Below are 17,164 nucleotides of genomic sequence, written 5' to 3'. Positions count from 1 at the left end.
TGAATGTGAGTCTTTGCAGGTAATTAAGTCGTTACAGGTCCAGATGGAGCAGGTTAAAGAGATGTGAATTGTCTCAAGCCAGGACAGTTGGTAGAATTTTGCAAGCCCAGGCCAGATGGTGGGGGAAGCAATGTAATGCGACATGAATCCAAGGTCCCGGTTGAGGCCGTACTCATGTGTGCGGAACTTGGCCATAAGTTTATGTTCGGCAATTTTGCGTTGCCGCGCGTCCTGAAGGCCACCTTGGAGAATGCTTACCCGACGATCAGAGACTGAATGCCCTTGACTGCTGAAGTGTTCCCCGACTGGAAGGGAACATTCCTGCCTGGCGATTGTCGCGCAATGTCCGTTGTCGCAGCGTCTGCATGGTCTCACCAATGTACCACGCTTCGGGACATCCTTTCTTGCAGCGTATGAGGTAGATGATGTTGGCCGAGTCGCACGAGTATGTACCACGTACCTGGTGGGTGGTGTTCTCACGTGTAATGGTGGTACCCATGTCGATGATCTGGCAGAGATTGCCATGGCAGGGTTGTGTGATGTCGTGGTTGCTGTTCTGAAGGCTGGGTAGTTTGCTGCAAACAATGGTTTGTTTGAGGTTGCACGGTTGTTTGAAGGCATGTGGTGGGGTGTGGAGGTGACCTTGGCAAGATGTTCGTCTTCATCGATGACGTGTTGAAGGCTGCGAAGAAGATGTCATAGTTTCTCCGCTCTGGGGAAGTACTAGACGACAAAGGGTACTCTGTCGGTTGTGTCCCGTTTTTGTCTTCTGAGGAGGTCCGTGCGGTTTTTTGCTGTGGTGCGTTGGAACTGTCAATCGATGTTTTCCAACCAGTTTTCTATCCATCTCAATGCACTACCGCCAATCCCATGCACTTTAATTTTACATGCTAATCTCTTGAATGGAACTTTGTTGAAAGCCTTCTGAAAGTCCAAATAAACCACATCCATTGGCTCCCCCTCATCAACTCTACCAGTAGCATCCTCAAAAAATTCCAATAGATTTGTCAAGCATGGTTTCTCTTTCATAAATCCATGCTGACTCTGTCTAATCCTGCCATCTTTTTGCAAGTGCTCTGCTGTAGAATCTTTGATAATGGATTCTAGAATTTTCCCCATGACCGATGTTAGGCATACTGGTCTACAATTCCCTCCAATCTGTCTGAACTCCTCCATAGTCTGTAGAATCTTGAAAGGTGACTACCACTGCATCCACTATTCCTTGGGCCACTTCCTTAAATACTCTGGGATGTAGATTACCAGGGCTGGGGATTTATCCATCAATTTCTCTAACACCATTTCTCTACGAATATTGATCTCCTTCAGATCCTCAATCTCACTAAACCCTGCATTCCCCAGCATTTCTGTTGTCTTATTTGTGGACTCTTTTCTGAAGACAGAACCAAAGTATGATGTGGAGATGCCGGCGTTGGACTGGGGTGAGCACAGTAAGAGGTCTTACAACACCAGGTTAAAGTCCAACAGGTTTGTTTCAAATCACTAGCTTTCGGAGCACTGCTCCTTGAGGAGCAGTGCACTCACCTGAGGAAGGAGCAGTGCTCCGAAAGCTAGTGATTTGAAACAAACCTGTTGGACTTTAACCTGGTGTTGTAGAACCAAAGTATGTATTAGTTGGTCAGACATTTCTTTGTTCCTCATTATAAATTCCCCTGGCTTTGACTGTAAGGGACCTACATTTGCCTTCATCAATCTTTTTCTCTTCATCTACCTACAGAAGCTTTTACTGTCAGTTTTTACATTCCCCGCAAACTCTATTTTCTCCTTCTTAATCAAAGCCTTGGTCCTTCTTTGCTGAATTCTAAACTGCTTCCAGTCCTCAGGTCTGTTGCTTTTCTTGGCCAATTTTATGCTTTTTCCTTGCAACTAACACTATCTCTAATTTCCCGTGTAAGCCATGGTTTAGCCACCTTTCCCGTTTTACTTTTGCACCAGACAAAATGGTTGTGGTTGTTGGAAGCCAATCATGAGAGTCCAAGGATATCACTGCAGGAGTTCCCCAAGGTAGTGTTCTCTGCCCAACCATCTTCAGCTGCTTCCCTCCATCTTCAGGTCATACGTGCGGTTGTTCATTGATGATTAGACAATGTTCAGCACAATTCACTACTCCTCGGATACCAAAGCAATTTGTGTCCATATGAGCAAGATCCGGACAACATAGAGGCTTGGGCTGGTAAGTGGTAAGTAACAACCATGTCAAACAGCAGCCTTCGCCTCGTAACATTCAATTAGCATTGCTCAATCTTCTCCTATCAACATCCATTGACCATAAACTGTACTGGACTTGCCATATAAATACTGTTGCTACAAAAGCATGTCAAAGGTTGGAAATTCTGTGGTACGTTATCATAAAATCACAGAATCTTTAGAGTGCAGAAGAAAGCCATTCGCCCCATCGAGTCTGCACCGACCATTTGAATGAGCACTTTATCCATGTATACTCCCCCATCCACTCCGCCCTATCCCTGTAACCCCATAATCCAACCTGCACATCCCGGGACTCTCTGGGGCAATATAGCAGGGCCAATCCACCTAACCCGCACGCCTTTGGACTGTAGGAGGAAACCGGAGCACCGGGAGGAAACCCACGTAGACTCGGGGAGAACGTACAAATTCCACACAGACAGTGACCCAAGGCTGGAATTGAACCTGGGTCCCTGGTACTGTGAGGCAGTATTGCTAGTCACTGTGCCACCATGCCACCTCCTTTCTCCCAAAGCCTGTCCACAAGGCACAAGTTAAGAGTGTGATGAAATATTTTCCACTTAACTTGATGAATGAAACTCCAACAACACTCACAAAGCTTGACACCATCCAGGACAAAGCAGCCTTCATGAATGGTACCCCATCCAGCACCTTTAACATTTACACCTTCCACCACTGACACACAGTGGCAACAATTTGTATCTACAAGATCTACAAAATGCACTGCAGCAACTCACCAAGACTCCTTTGACAGAAACTTCCAAATCCCTAGACGCTCCTATCTAGAAGGACAGGGCAGCAGTTGCATGGGAGCATCACCACCTGCATGTTTTCCCCCCCCCCCCCCAAGTCACAGACCATCCTGACTTGAAAAGATAATCGCTGTTCCTTCAGGATAAAAATCCTGAACCCTCTCCCACACAGCACTGTGGGTGTACATTCGAAATAGCCTTTTCCAGAGCAACTCACATCCCATTAAAGAATTGATAAAGATAATCATTTCATTTCCATGTGGATATTATCTGATGAGGATATTGGGTTTTATCGATAATTGATCGCAGAATTTGATTTTTTTTGTTTACGTGGTCTATTTCATCTCATATCACACATTTGTCAAAGCTAAAGTCATTATTTTCATCTTCAATGATTCTTGGTTTCAATGGTGTTCAGCCCTTTAGCTGTTAGTGATTGATTTCACTTGTTTCCAAGGCAGTTTATCAACAATCTTTCTTTCCAAGGACAACCCACAATGGAATAAGCTGCCAAAGGAAATAGTCACAACACCGTCACTGAAAGTCTTCAAGTACCATCTTTATATTTTATCCAGTTATAAGCTTTTTAATTCTCAGGACGACCATCTTAGAAGGTTGTGCTTGGTTTAACTCACACTACATAGGAATGTTGGTAGAATATGGATATTAGCCTGCCTTGCCCACACAACAATTTCAGAAGCTGATGCAGTATCCCTTATTGAGTACAACATTTATAATCCCTTTTCCCTTGTAAATCTTTTTAAAACAAAAAGCTTTTTGATGAACCCTCGAGAAAATCAGAGGTGTATGCATCTTGTGACAGCAGACTACTCAAGCACCATGCTCCTGGTCAATCTCATTTGATTGAAATCAAATTATTTTCTTTGAAATAATTGTTTGTAAATTGTGTTATTTTAATGTTTCTGTGTCAATACATGTCCAACATTAAAAAAGAAATGGAAAATGGAAAAATAGTGACCCATGTTAATTTCATAGTTGAACTGGACTTTATCGCTTTGAATAAAGTACAAGCAAATTACATTTAAAACTGTTATTTGTCTTCGTGTCTTTAGAACAGATATTGTAATAAATTGTTTCTCTTTAACTATAATTTTGTCAGTGAAGTCATCTTGACAAGATTAATTTAAAATATGTGGATTTAAGACATTTTCGGCTATTGATAGTCATGATATGATGATTGTAATAAATTGTTATATTTTATATTTGTTGCAGTGTGTTATTTAAAAAAACATGGGTTTAAGGTGCATACAGCCATAGTGCTAAAGTCTCCTAGTCTGCTAAAGCTGTGATTAAACAGTCATAGAAGTTAGGTCATCCTTGATTTTGAAGGGGGATGTTATGCGGATAGATTTGAGAAACATTTATTTGTTGACAAATAGATGGCTCACAGAATATTGTTTTGGTTTGGAGGTCCTTAGGGTATAGATAATTTATGAGAGATATTGCATTTGGTCCTGGCTAACCAGGTTATGGGACATCCTATGGAAGAAGACAAAATAATGCCTTATGCTTTGGGTACAGGTGATGTAATTAAGGGAAGGAGCCAAGTCTGTCTGTAGTTTCAGTTTGCCACAGGATATTAGTCTGCCAAGAAATGTCATTCAGTTTGCTCCTGAAAGATTCTCTCCAAGTGCTTTGCACAGGGAAAATCAAGTAAAACCTGATTGTTAACTTTAATTGTAAGTGATATTTGAACGATATTGGTTTTCTTAAGTGGCAGGTGTGGAGAGTAAATTAAAGTTTTTCCTTTAACTTAAAAACTGTTGTAACTTATCTGTTCAGATATTTCTTTGTTGCTAATATGGTTACTCCTGTGTTTAAATTAAAGTTTGCTTTAACACAAAAGATACCTATTCGTCAGCGTCATCACTCTTGTGGTGCAGTCACCTTTCCTCACAGTTTTACAAATAGCAAATAGTTGGATTCTCATCCGGGACCCTAACCATGATAAAATAATTGAATACCGCAAATAAATTATCATCTCAACTATATTAGAAACAATAATACTCTTAATCATAAAACCTGTTCCTCAAACTAGAAGGATTATCTGTAAGTTTGATGTACCAATAAAACAGGTTCAGTAAGGGTTATTTATTCTTTAACATAATTATTTGAATCTATCTAGTGATGCATAATGATAAGTCTTTTATCAACACAATAAAAACACAGTACTTACTTCTTCAGGAAGTGAGACAGATCTTCCCTGTGTGATATTTTCTCCTCATACATTTATGTAACTGAATAAATTCTAGCATGAGTTAATTGTGAATGTTAAATTCTGGGAGCTCCGGTTTCCTCCCTCAGTCCAAAGATATGCAGGTTAGGTGGATTGTCTTGCTAAATTGCCAGTTAGTATCCAAAGTTTAGGTGGGGCTGCGAGGGGTAAGGTGGGGGATTGGGCCTAGATAAGGTGCCATGCTGCCTCCGTTACAACAGAGGTGACATTTCAAACAGAGCTTCATTAGCTGCAAATTCAAAATTGGCAGCATGATGGCACAGTGGTTAGCACTGCTGCATCATACTGCCAGCGGCTAGGTTGGATTCCAACCTTGGGTGACTGTATGGAGTTTTCATGTACTCTCCGTGTCTGCATGGGTTTCTTCCGGGTTCTCCGGTTTCCTCCCACAGTCCAAAGATAGATGGATTGGCCATGCTAAATTACCCATTAGTGTTCAAAGGATAGGGCAGGGGATTGGGCCTAGATAGGGGGCTCTAGGACCAGTGCAAACTAGATGGGTTGAATGGCTTCCTTCTGCACCATATGGATTCCGTGAACTATGAATTGAATCGTGAAATAAACTGTCACAATGCAGGAGACGGACATTTCAGGGCCACTACCCATCTGGCTGCAAGGTTTAGGCCAATGGGAAGATGTCGGGGATGGAGGTGGAATGGGACGAAGGCACAACAGCTTGGCCTACTCACTCTCGGGCAGAAAAGGATGAGATGTCTAACTCATGGGCCTCCCATTTCAAGTTTAGAGCCTCTCACCAAGGTCTCCACCTCCCCTTTCCCCACCAGGTATCCCCACCCTTTCTATCCTTTGCAAGCAGGGACCCACACCCCTCGAAACAGCACCCTCCCACCTACACATCCATCCCCCTTCACTCCTACCATAGATGTTCCTATACCTTCTATCCTTTGTAAGCCAACGCCCACACCTCTCGACTCCAGCACCCCCACCACCCCCACCACCCCCTCCAGGATCCTACTCTGCTGAGGGCTCCTACATTATCCTCATCCTGGCTCCCTTCACTTAGTTATTGTTGTATTTCCAGCAGTGGCCAACTCTTCCAGTTGCTCTGCTGAGACTAGAGGTCTGTCAGCCAATTACATGGTCAGCAGCTTCTGAGTTAGGCCAGAGATCAGCCTGCAGCTAAGTAATGCTTCAAAGAGTGTGTTACTGACTTTGTCGATTACGGAACTGGAAACCCTGCCTGCCTTCCAAAAACTTCTGCCCAGTTCCACTTGGTGAAAACCTGGAGCCCAATCCTTGACACTCCATCGTTATGGCAAATGGATTGCGACTATTCAAGGAGGTGGCTCCCACCGCCTTTTCAAAGGAAATTAGGAATGTTGGTTTCTTCAGCAAAGCTTGTGTCTTGAGAATTAATTAAACATAAATCTCTCAGATTTTTATATCAGTGCTGATTCACCACTCCGTCCACTGAATTTCGATCCTTACAGCTCCATTAGCCGGTTTTCCAGGCTCCTGTGCTTGACAGTGCCATTTCTTAAAGCCCTCCTCACTGTAAATTCCATGGCTGCTGTCACTGTTGGAGAACATGTAATCATATTTTTATGTTTCATCTCAGAAACCTTTGACATATTTCAAGCTAATACATACCAATTGGAGTTGGGGTTCTTTCATCCTCCACAAGAAGTTTGAATGTCTGTTGGTTGTAGCTTCCGGCTAGCTAGTACTAGAGAACCATAGTACCACAGAATTCCTAGAATGCAGAAGGAGGCCATTTGGCCCATTGAGTCTGCACCAACCTTCTGAAAGAGGAACCTACCTAGGCACACGGCCCCACCCTATCCCTGTAATCCCACCTAACCTGGACATTTGTCTGACACTAAGGGGCAATTTAGTGTGGTCAATCCACCTAACCTGCACGTCTTTGGACTGTGGAAGGAAACGGGAGCACCCGGAGGAATCCCATGCAGACACGGGGAGAAAGTGCCAGGGACCCGGGTTTGATTCCCGTGTTGGGTCACTGTCTGTGTGGAGTCTGCACGTTCTCCCCGTGACTACGTGGGTTTCCGCCGGGTGCTCCAGTTTCCTCCCGAACAGGCGCCGGAATGTGACATCTCGGGGCTTTTCACAGTAACTTCATTGCAGTGTTAATGTAAGCCTACTTGTGACAATAAAGATTATTATTATAATGGTTGAAGGCATTTTTCTGATTGGAAGCCTGTGTCCAGTGGGGTCCCGCAGGGATCAGTGTTGGGACCCTTGCTGTTTGTGGTTTATATAACTGATTTAGAAATGAATGTCGCAGGGTTGATTACAACAAACAAAAGAACAAAGAAATGTACAGCACAGGAACAGGCCCTTCGGCCCTCCAAGCCCGTGCCGACCATACTGCCCGACTAAACTACAATCTTCTACACTTCCTGGGTCCGTATCCTTCTATTCCCATCCTATTCATATATTTGTCAAGATGCCCGTTAAATGTCCCTATCGACCCTGCTTCCACTACCTCCTCCGGTAGTGAGTTCCAGGCACCCACTACCCTCTGCGTAAAAAACTTGCCTCGTACATCTACTCTAAACCTTGCCCCTCTCACCTTAAACCTATGCCCCCTAGTAATTGACCCCTCTACCCTGGGGAAAAGCCTCTGACTATCCACTCTGTCTATGCCCCTCATAATTTTGTATACCTCTATCAGGTCGCCCCTCAACCTCCTTCGTTCCAGTGAGAACAAACCGAGTTTATTCAATCGCTCCTCATAGCTTATGCCCTCCATACCAGGCAACATTCTGGTAAATCTCTTCTGCACCCTCTCTAAAGCCTCCACATCCTTCTGGTAGTGTGGCGACCAGAATTGAACACTATACTCCAAGTGTGGCCTAACTAAGGTTCTATACAGCTGCAACATGACTTGCCAATTCTTATACTCAATGCCCCGGCCAATGAAGGCAAGCATGCCGTATGCCTTCTTGACTACCTTCTCCACCTGTGTTGCCCCTTTCAATGACCTGTGGACCTGTACTCCTAGATCTCTTTGACTTTCAATACTCTTGAGGGTTCTACCATTCACTGTATATTCCCTACCTGCATTAGCCCTTCCAAAATGCATTACCTCACATTTGTCCGGATTAAACTCCATCTGCCATCTCTCCGCCCAAGTCTCCAGACAATCTAAATCCTGCTGTATCCTCAGACAGTCCTCATCGCTATCCGCAATTCCACCAAGTGATACAAAATTTGGTGGGGTAGTAAATAGCGAGGAATTTGTTTACAGGAGGATAAAGACGGGCTGGTCAGATGGACTGATCATTGGCAAATGGAATTCAATCTGGATCAATATGAGGTGATGCACTTGGGCAAGACAAACAAGGCAACTTATAATTCCCGTCATCAGGTGATTCATGCCAGCCATCATTGGCCAGTGTCTTTTCTTGTGTATCAGAAAAAAGGCCCTCTAAGTAATTCCATATGTTTTTGGTTAGCTGGTGAATTTATAGGTAAATGTCACTCAGTCACAAATTCCTGTTGTCTTGACACTTGGGAAATAATGGCAAAGGACACATGGGGCGTGATTCACTGACCCCCGGCGTGTTGGAGAATCTCCAGGGGCTGGCGTGATTCTCTGACCTGCGATGGGCCGAAGTCCGGCCGCTGTCAACCCTCTCCCGCCAGCGTGGATTAAACCACCTACCTTACCGGCGGGAGCAGGTGGTGCGGGTGGACTCCGGGGTCCTGGGGGGGGCGCGGGGCGATCTGGTCCCGGGGGGTGCCCCCACGGTGGCCTGGCCCGTGATCGGGGCCCACCGATCGGCGGGCTGGCCTGCGCTGTGGGGACACTCTTTTTCTTCCACCTTCGCCATGGTCTTCACCATGGCGGAGGTGGAAGAGACCCCCTCCCCTGCGCATCCGCGGGATGACGTCAGCAGTCGCTGACGTTCCCGCGCATGCGCGAACTTCTGCCGACCGGCGAGGTCCCTTTGGCCCCAGCTGACGTGGCGCCAAAGGCCGTCCACGCCAACCAGCGGAGCACCAACCACTCTGACGTGGGCCTAGCCCCTCAAGGTGAGAGCTTGGCCCCTAAAGGTACGGAGACTTCCGCACCTTTGGGGCGGCCCGACGCCGGAATGGTTCTTGCCACTCCATCCCGCCGGGACCCCTGCCCCGCCGGGTAGGGGAGAATCCCGCCCACGGTTTCAAAGTATGAACAGAATGAAATTTCACCTATTTCTGCTATGCTCAGGTGGGCAATTTAGACATTTGCAAGGAAGGCAACCTGAGGGTTCTTTGTGTCCAGCTCCATTTTATGGTCTGCGATAAAGCGTGTACTTCACAACTCTTCAGTTCGCAAAAACCTGATGATGGATGAACTGGAGAATGCCCGGGACCCTGGTAACCGCATTGCTCACACTGTAATCCTGGCTCACGAAGAAGAGATGGCAGGTGCAGTGCCAGTGGCTGCGAAACATCTGGACAGCAGAAAGAGTCATGACACAGTTGAATAGAGTGCTGTTATTTGAAAGTCTCAGGCTGTCTGAAGTCGACCTCTTCTTTCCATTCTGTCTTGGTCTCACCTTTACTGCTGACAGTTCTCACATTCCCAACTGACTACCTTTAATATGGACAGTCTGATCCCACCAAAGAGAAGGTTTCTTGGAGATGTGTATTGGTGTTATAACGGTCACCGACTCTGAAGAACAAGCGTAGATGTTATAGGGTGCTCATTACCCATGGACGGGGTGAGAATCATTTTCGGGGAATCAGAAAGAACCCTCAAAAGATCCTTTAGCCAAGACGGCCCTTGTATACTTTGCACTATTGCTGTCCCACCTACCATTGCAGACAGGTTCCCCAATTCTTAAATATTTCAATGGATGACATTCACATTAAGTGACAGGCTTGCCTGATTCTCTTGGAGAGTGGGGGATTATTTCTAGATGTTCCTGCAGCTGTCACATTATTGAGTTTTCTTTCCCACAGATGGCAAGATGGAGCAGGTCTGGTCTGGTAAGTTCAAGGGTGAGGGTAAATGATTGAGACTCAGAGTGGTGAGCGGTGCTTAGAGAGGTGGAGGGGAAGAAGTGTTTCTCAGAATGTTCTCCACTATATCCTGATTTGCAGATTCTGTCTAGAAATACACTCCTGTAATTTTGCCGTGATTGTGCAACATTCAACCTCAGTCTGCAACTTGGTGGATCTCTGAGACGGAAAATTATCACAGTGAAGGAATTGAAAGGGATTAAAGACCAACAGCTGTACATTCTCACAAACCTACCGAAGATACAAAGACTCTCACATCTTCATCCTTAATCCCCAGGGCAGGGATGAAGCCAATTATTGCCTTGGTTTTCTCTACGTGTGCTGTCAAATTCTCGAGGTTAGCACATTTTTCTCTAGTGGTGTGACATTCTCTGGTATTACATGCTGGCTTGTCTCGCTGGATCAGTGCACATTGTTAATTGACTGCTGCAGTCTCCAAATCCAGCAGCCACAAGTAGTCAGGATTCACAGAATGGGTGATATTAATGGTTGGTGTAAGGGAGAAAAGACCTAGGATATAAGACTTGCTGTGTCAGGATGGGAGACTTTTCAAATGTGTACTCTGATGGAGAACATGGTGCTTTGTGATACTCAAAGGGCAAAGCTTAACTGTTAACAAAGATTTGTATCTTTTTTCGCACCATTCACTGAGTCAATCCACCTCAAAACATTTTACAACCAATGAAATACTATTGAAGTACAGTTACTGTTATAATTGTGGCAGCCAATTTCTGCATAGCATGGTCCCCAAAAGAGAGGTACAATAATGACCAGGGGCGAAATTCTCCTACCCGCCCCGCCACATTTCTGCTCCGACCGGCCGGCGGGAGTCTCCGTAACACCGGCCGGTCAATGGGGTTTCCCATTGTGGGGCAGCCCCACGCCGTCGGGAAACCCCCGGGCGCCGGCAAAACGGAGACTCCCGCCGGCGGAGAATGACGCCCCAGATATTCTGTTTTTTTGCTTTCAGACAATGCTGGCCTTTATTCTGGTATCATCTGGAGGCAATGATAGAGCTGCATAAAATTGGTTCAGCCACAGCTAGAGTACTGTGTGCAAACTCTGGTAGCCACACTACAGGAAGGAAGTGATTGCACTAGAGAGGGTGAAACTCACCAAATGTTACCTGGGCTGGAGAATTTCAGCCAACGAGAGAGACTGGATTGGTTGGGGTTGTTTCCCTTGGAGCAGAGAAGGCTGAGGGGGGACGTGATTGAGATGTATAAAATTATGAGGATCATAGTGAGGGTGGATAGGAAGGAACGTTTCCCCTTACTAGAAGGGCCAATAACCAGGGGGCATGGATTTAAGATAAGGGGTAAGAACTTAGAGGGGATGTGAGGAAAAACCTTTTCATCCAGAGGGTGGTAGGAATCTGGAATGGACAGCCTGAAAGGGTGGTAGAGGCAGGAACCCTCACAACATTTCAGAAGTATTTAGATGAACACTTGAAATGCCACAGCATACAAACTACAGACCAAGTGCTGGAAAGTGGGATTAGAGTAGATAGGTGCTTGATGACCGGTGATGATGTGACCATCAATTCACACGAGACGATTAGTAGAAGTGAACAGTGGTTTTAATAAGCTAGATCTGTGCCTGCCTGCGACTGCTCTGTACTGAGTGCCGCCTACAGGCTGCAGATTTATGTACCACCCCCGACGCGGCAGAGCCACAGGCGGAGCCCACAGGGGCATCAACATAATACAATACAATACAGTGGTGAATTGCAGTAGCAATACGTTCACCACATTCACCCCCTGTTAAAAATTGAAGTCCAGCGGGGGTGAAGTGGGCTCACATATCGAGTCTGTCTGGAGCCTTAATCGTTCTCTGTGATCGCCTCCGAGTTCGCTGCGGGCATGGGTGTTGGACTCGTTGACTCCGGGAGCGTGTTGTCTGGAGCTTCATCACGGTGTGTCGGCGATGGGGGAAGGGGGGGGTGTAGGCCATGTAGGGGCGGGGGCGGTGTTCAGGATCCCCAGGGGGGCAGCTGGTAGCCCGCAGTGAGGGATTCGGTTGGTGGTGATATAGTGGGGGGGGGGGGCATTGGTGATGGTCGCTAGGGAACCGGCGGGTGCCAGATCCCGGAGGGAGACTGTATCCTGTCGTCCGTCGCGGTGCGTCACGTAGGCATACTGAGGGTTGGTATGTAGGAGCTGGACCCTCTCAACCAGGGCGTCGGACTTATGGCTCCTCACGTGCTTCCGGTGGTGTTGTCAACCAGGAGTGACCTAATGGAGTGGAGCGCGTCGTGGAGGACCTCCTGCCAGCGGGAAACTGGGAGACTTCTAGACCGTAGGGCCAGAAGGACTGCCTTCCATACCGTTGCGTTCTCCCTCTCCACCTGTCCATTTCCCCGGGGGTTGTAGCTGGTAGTCCTGCTCGAGGCAATGCCCTTACCGAGCAGGTACTGACGCAGCTCATCGCTCATAAATGAGGAGCCCCGGTCACTGTGGACGTAAGTGGGGAAACCAAACAGGGTGCTGTGCAGGGCCTTAACGACAGTGGCCGCGGTCATGACGGGACATGGGACGGCAGAGTGGAAATGGGAGTACTCGTCAGCGACGTTGAGAAAGCACACGTTGCGGTCAGTGAAGGGGAGGGGCCCTTTGAAATCAATGCTGAGGCGCTCAAAGGGGCGGGAGGCCTTCACCAGATGGGCCTTGTCTGACCGATAGAAGTGCGGCTTGCTCTCCGCACAGACTTGGCAGTCCCTGGTCATGGCCCTGACCTCCTCGGTGGAGTAGGGCAGGTTGCGGGCCTTGATGAAGTGGAGAAGCCGGGTGACCCCCTGGTGACAGAGGTCATTGTGGATGGCCTGAAAACGGTCATCTTGCGTGCTGGCGCATGTGCCGCGGGACAGGGCATCTGGCGGCTCATTGAGCTTCCCAGGACGATATACAATATCGTCGGGGTCGGGCCCGCGGACTCCACGACATAGCCGTGGATGGCTAGTCGGATCTGGTCAACCATTCGGTCCATCGTTCTTTGGAAGACCGAGACCCCATTGGTGACGCCGAAGGGGACCCTGAGGAAGTGGAAGAGGCGGCCGTCTGCCTCAAAGGCAGTGTAGTGGCGGTCTCCCAGGTGGATCGGAAACTGGTGGTATGCGGACTTCAGATCTACCGTGGAGAAAACCCAGTAGTGTGCAATCTGATTAACCATATCCGCTATGCGGGGAAGGGGGTACGCATCGAATTGCGTGTACCGATTTATGGTCTGGCTGTAGTCTACAACCATCCGGTTCTTTTCCCCGGTCCTGACGACCACCACCTGGGCTCTCCAGGGGCTGTTATTGGCCTCGATGATCCCCTCCCTCAAGAGCCACTGGACCTCCGACTTGATAAAAGTCCTGTCCTGGGCACTGTACCGCCTGCTCCTGGTGGCGACGGGTTTACAGTCGGAGGTGAGGTTCGCAAAGAGCGAGGGAGGGGCGACCTTAAGGGTCGCGAGGCTACAAACGGTGAGAGGGGGTAGGGGTCCGCTGAACGTCAGGGTCAGGCTTCTGAGGTTGCACTGGAAATCCAGTCCTAACAAGAGAGGAGCGCAGAGATGGGGAAGGACATAGAGTTTAAAATTGGCGTACTCAGCGTCCTGTATCGCGAGGTTCGCGACACAGTAGCCCCGGATCTGCACTGAATGTGATCCGGAAGCAAGGGAGATTGTTTTGGATGCGGGGGAAATCTGGAGGGAACAGCGCCTTACTGTGTCCGGATGGATGAAGCTCTACGTGCTCCCGGAGTCAAACAGACAGGGTGTTTCGTGCCCATTGACCCGGATGGTCATCATGGAGTTCTTGAGGTGCTTGGGCCATGACTGGTCGAGAGTGACAGCGCCGAGCTGCGGGTAGCCAGCGTGGTCGGTGGTAGCGAGGTGGTCCCAAGATGGCGGCCAAGGTGGCGACCCCCGTCGGTCGCACGTGTTGGGCGGCGTTGAAGATGGCGTCCAAGATGGCGGACCCGTCGGTCGCACGTGCCGGGTGGCGTTGAAGATGGCGGCGCCCATGAGTCGCACGTGTTGGGCGGAGTTAAAGATGGCGGGCCCCACGGATAACACGAGGTGGATGATGCGTCAGAAGAGGGCGATACCGGCAGGCACGCTGCGGGGTCTGCGGGCCTGTGAGTCTGTGAGTCAGGCCTGCGATTTTGGAACTTTGGGTTGGGCCAAGCAGACTTTGGCAAAATGTCCTTTCTTGCCGCAGTCACTGCAGGTCCTGTTCCGAGCTGGGCAACGCTGCCCGGAATGCTGGTTCTGACCGCAGAAATAGCAAGACGGCCCCCCGGGTTGGGCGGGCAGCTGCGCGGCATAGGCCTGGGACACCCTCGGGTCGGGTGATGGCCGCGCCTCCGGCACCCACGAGGAAATCGCGTGGTCAGAGGGGAAAGCATTTAGGCTCTGGAAGGCTACCTCTAATGAGGTGGATAGGTGTACCGTCTCTTCTAGGTCGAGGGCGCCCTTTTCGAGCAGGCATTGTCTGACATAGTTGGACCGGACTCCAGCCACATAGGAGTTCCGGATGGCGACTTCCATGTGCTGCGAGGCCGTGATGTCCTTGTAGTTACAGTTCCGAGCGAGTACCCCCAGGTCGCGCAGATATTCTTCCAGCGATTCCCTGGGGCATTGATGACGTGTGGTGAGGAGATGCCACGCGAACACTTCATTCACCGGCCTCACATATTGTCTTTTCAGGATCGCGACCGCGTCTGCGTACGTGGTCGCATCCTCGATTAGTAAAGAGATTCTGTGGCTCACCCGGGCGTGGAGGAGACTCAGTTTGTGTGCCTCGGTGACGGAGGGCGAGGAGGAGGCGGCGAGGTAGGCCTCAAAGCAGCGGAGCCAATGTGAGAAGATTCCTTTGGCTTCAGCTGCCTGTGGGTCGAGTTCCAGTCGATCAGGTTTGAGGGCGGCTTCCATTGCGATGTCTTAGCTTATTAAATTGATGCGACCATCAATTCACACGAGACGATTAGTAGAAGTGAACAGTGGTTTTAATAAGCTAGATCTGTGCCCTCCTGCGACAACTCTGTACTGAGTGCCACCTACAGGCTGCAGGTTTATATACCACCCTCGAGGAGGCGGAGCCACAGGCGGAGCCCACAGGGGCATCAACATAATACAATACAATACAGTGGTGAATTGCAGTAGCAATACGTTCACCACAACCAGCAAGGACACAATTGGCCAAAGGGCCTCTTCCTGTGCTGTAAAAACTCCATGGGTGGGATTCTCAGTCCCGCGGCACCTGATTTCTGGTGCGCCACGCTCCCGCTGGCAGCGGGATCCTCCATCCCGGCAGCCGGCCAATGGGGTTTCCCATTGTGCGCACCCGATGTTGCCGGGAAATCTGCGTGCATGAGTGTGCTGCTGGGGAAACAGAGGATGCTGCCGACAGAGAATCAGCCCCATGACTCTCTTCACACCTACTGTGCATCAATGCTTTGTTCCTTTACGACTACCATTCCCAATCTTTTAACCTTCGGTTCCATGATATCTTTGTAATCTAACCTCCCCTGATCTCTAATCCATCCTAAACCTTTCCATTTTTACTTCACCCAACCCTCCCCCTTTCACAACAGCATAAAACCGATCAGATTTCTGCTCTTCATCAGCTCTGAAGAGGAGCCATATTGTCCTGAAATATGAACTGTTTCTTTCTCCACAGAAGCTACCTGACCTCTTGAGTTTTTCCAGCACTTCTAGTTTTTATTTCCGATCTCTGGTATCCGCAATATTTTGCTTGTATTATATATGATCTAGTGATGTGGATTATCAGATGAATATTTGCCAGGATACTGAGCAGAACTCCCCTGCTCTTCCTGCAGTAGTGTCACAGTACCTTTGTTTGAGAGAGATAGGAGACACATTGACAATTTGGTGCGCCATGTTGGAAAGCAAAATACACATAAATATTGCTTCAAACATATTCTGAAATAGTGCAGAATTGAAAGACAGTCATAATGAAAAAATTGATCAAAGAAAGAACACTTCTTGAGAAAACACCCATAAAAACACATCCAACTAAAAGGATATTACTGACAGTGAACCAACTAATGAATTTGATACCTGAACAATCAGAAGCCGAGTGTACATAGGATCCATTATTTAATATGCAACAAACAAAATATTCATCAATCATCAACAAATTCACAACAAGAAATGTCTTTTTTGTTGTTGAAGGAAGGATAAAAACAGCAAGTAAATTTATGTAGTTGAGTATTCACTATAACAGATGGTACTGTATTTAGTGTTGTAATGCAACAGATTGTTACTGAGCACAGAGATCATACTATAACAGATTGTAACTGAACAATGGAATTGTACTGTAACAGATTGTGACTGAATACAGGGATTGTGCTGCACAGATTGTTAGTGCACACAGGAATTATAATGTAATAGATAATTACTGAACACACGGGTTATACTGTAACAGTTTGTCAGTGCATGCAGGGATTATACTGTAATAGTTTATTACTGAACACATGGGTTGTACGGTAACAGATTGTCACTGTATGCAGGGATTATACTGTAACAGATTATTTCTGAACACATGGGTTATACTGTAACAGATTGTCACTGTATGCAGGGATTATACTGTAACAGATTATTATTGAACACATGGGTTATACTGTAACAGATTGTCACTGTATGCAGGGATTATACTGTAACAGATTATTATTGAACACATGGGTTATACAGTAACAGATTGTCACTGCACGCCAGGATTATACTGTGACAGATTATTATTGAACACAGGGGGTATACTGTAACAGATTGTCACTGTACGCAGGGATTATACCGTAACAGATTATTATTGAACACATGGGTTATACTATAACAGATTGTCACTGTACGCAGGGATTATACCGTAACAGATTATTATTGAACACATGGGTTATACTGTAACAGTTTGTCACTGTATGCAGGGATTATACTG

The sequence above is a fragment of the Scyliorhinus torazame genome, chromosome 14 (assembly GCF_047496885.1).
Source record: "Scyliorhinus torazame isolate Kashiwa2021f chromosome 14, sScyTor2.1, whole genome shotgun sequence".
Lineage (NCBI taxonomy): Eukaryota > Metazoa > Chordata > Chondrichthyes > Carcharhiniformes > Scyliorhinidae > Scyliorhinus > Scyliorhinus torazame.
Note: the sequence above shows the minus strand (reverse complement) of the source record.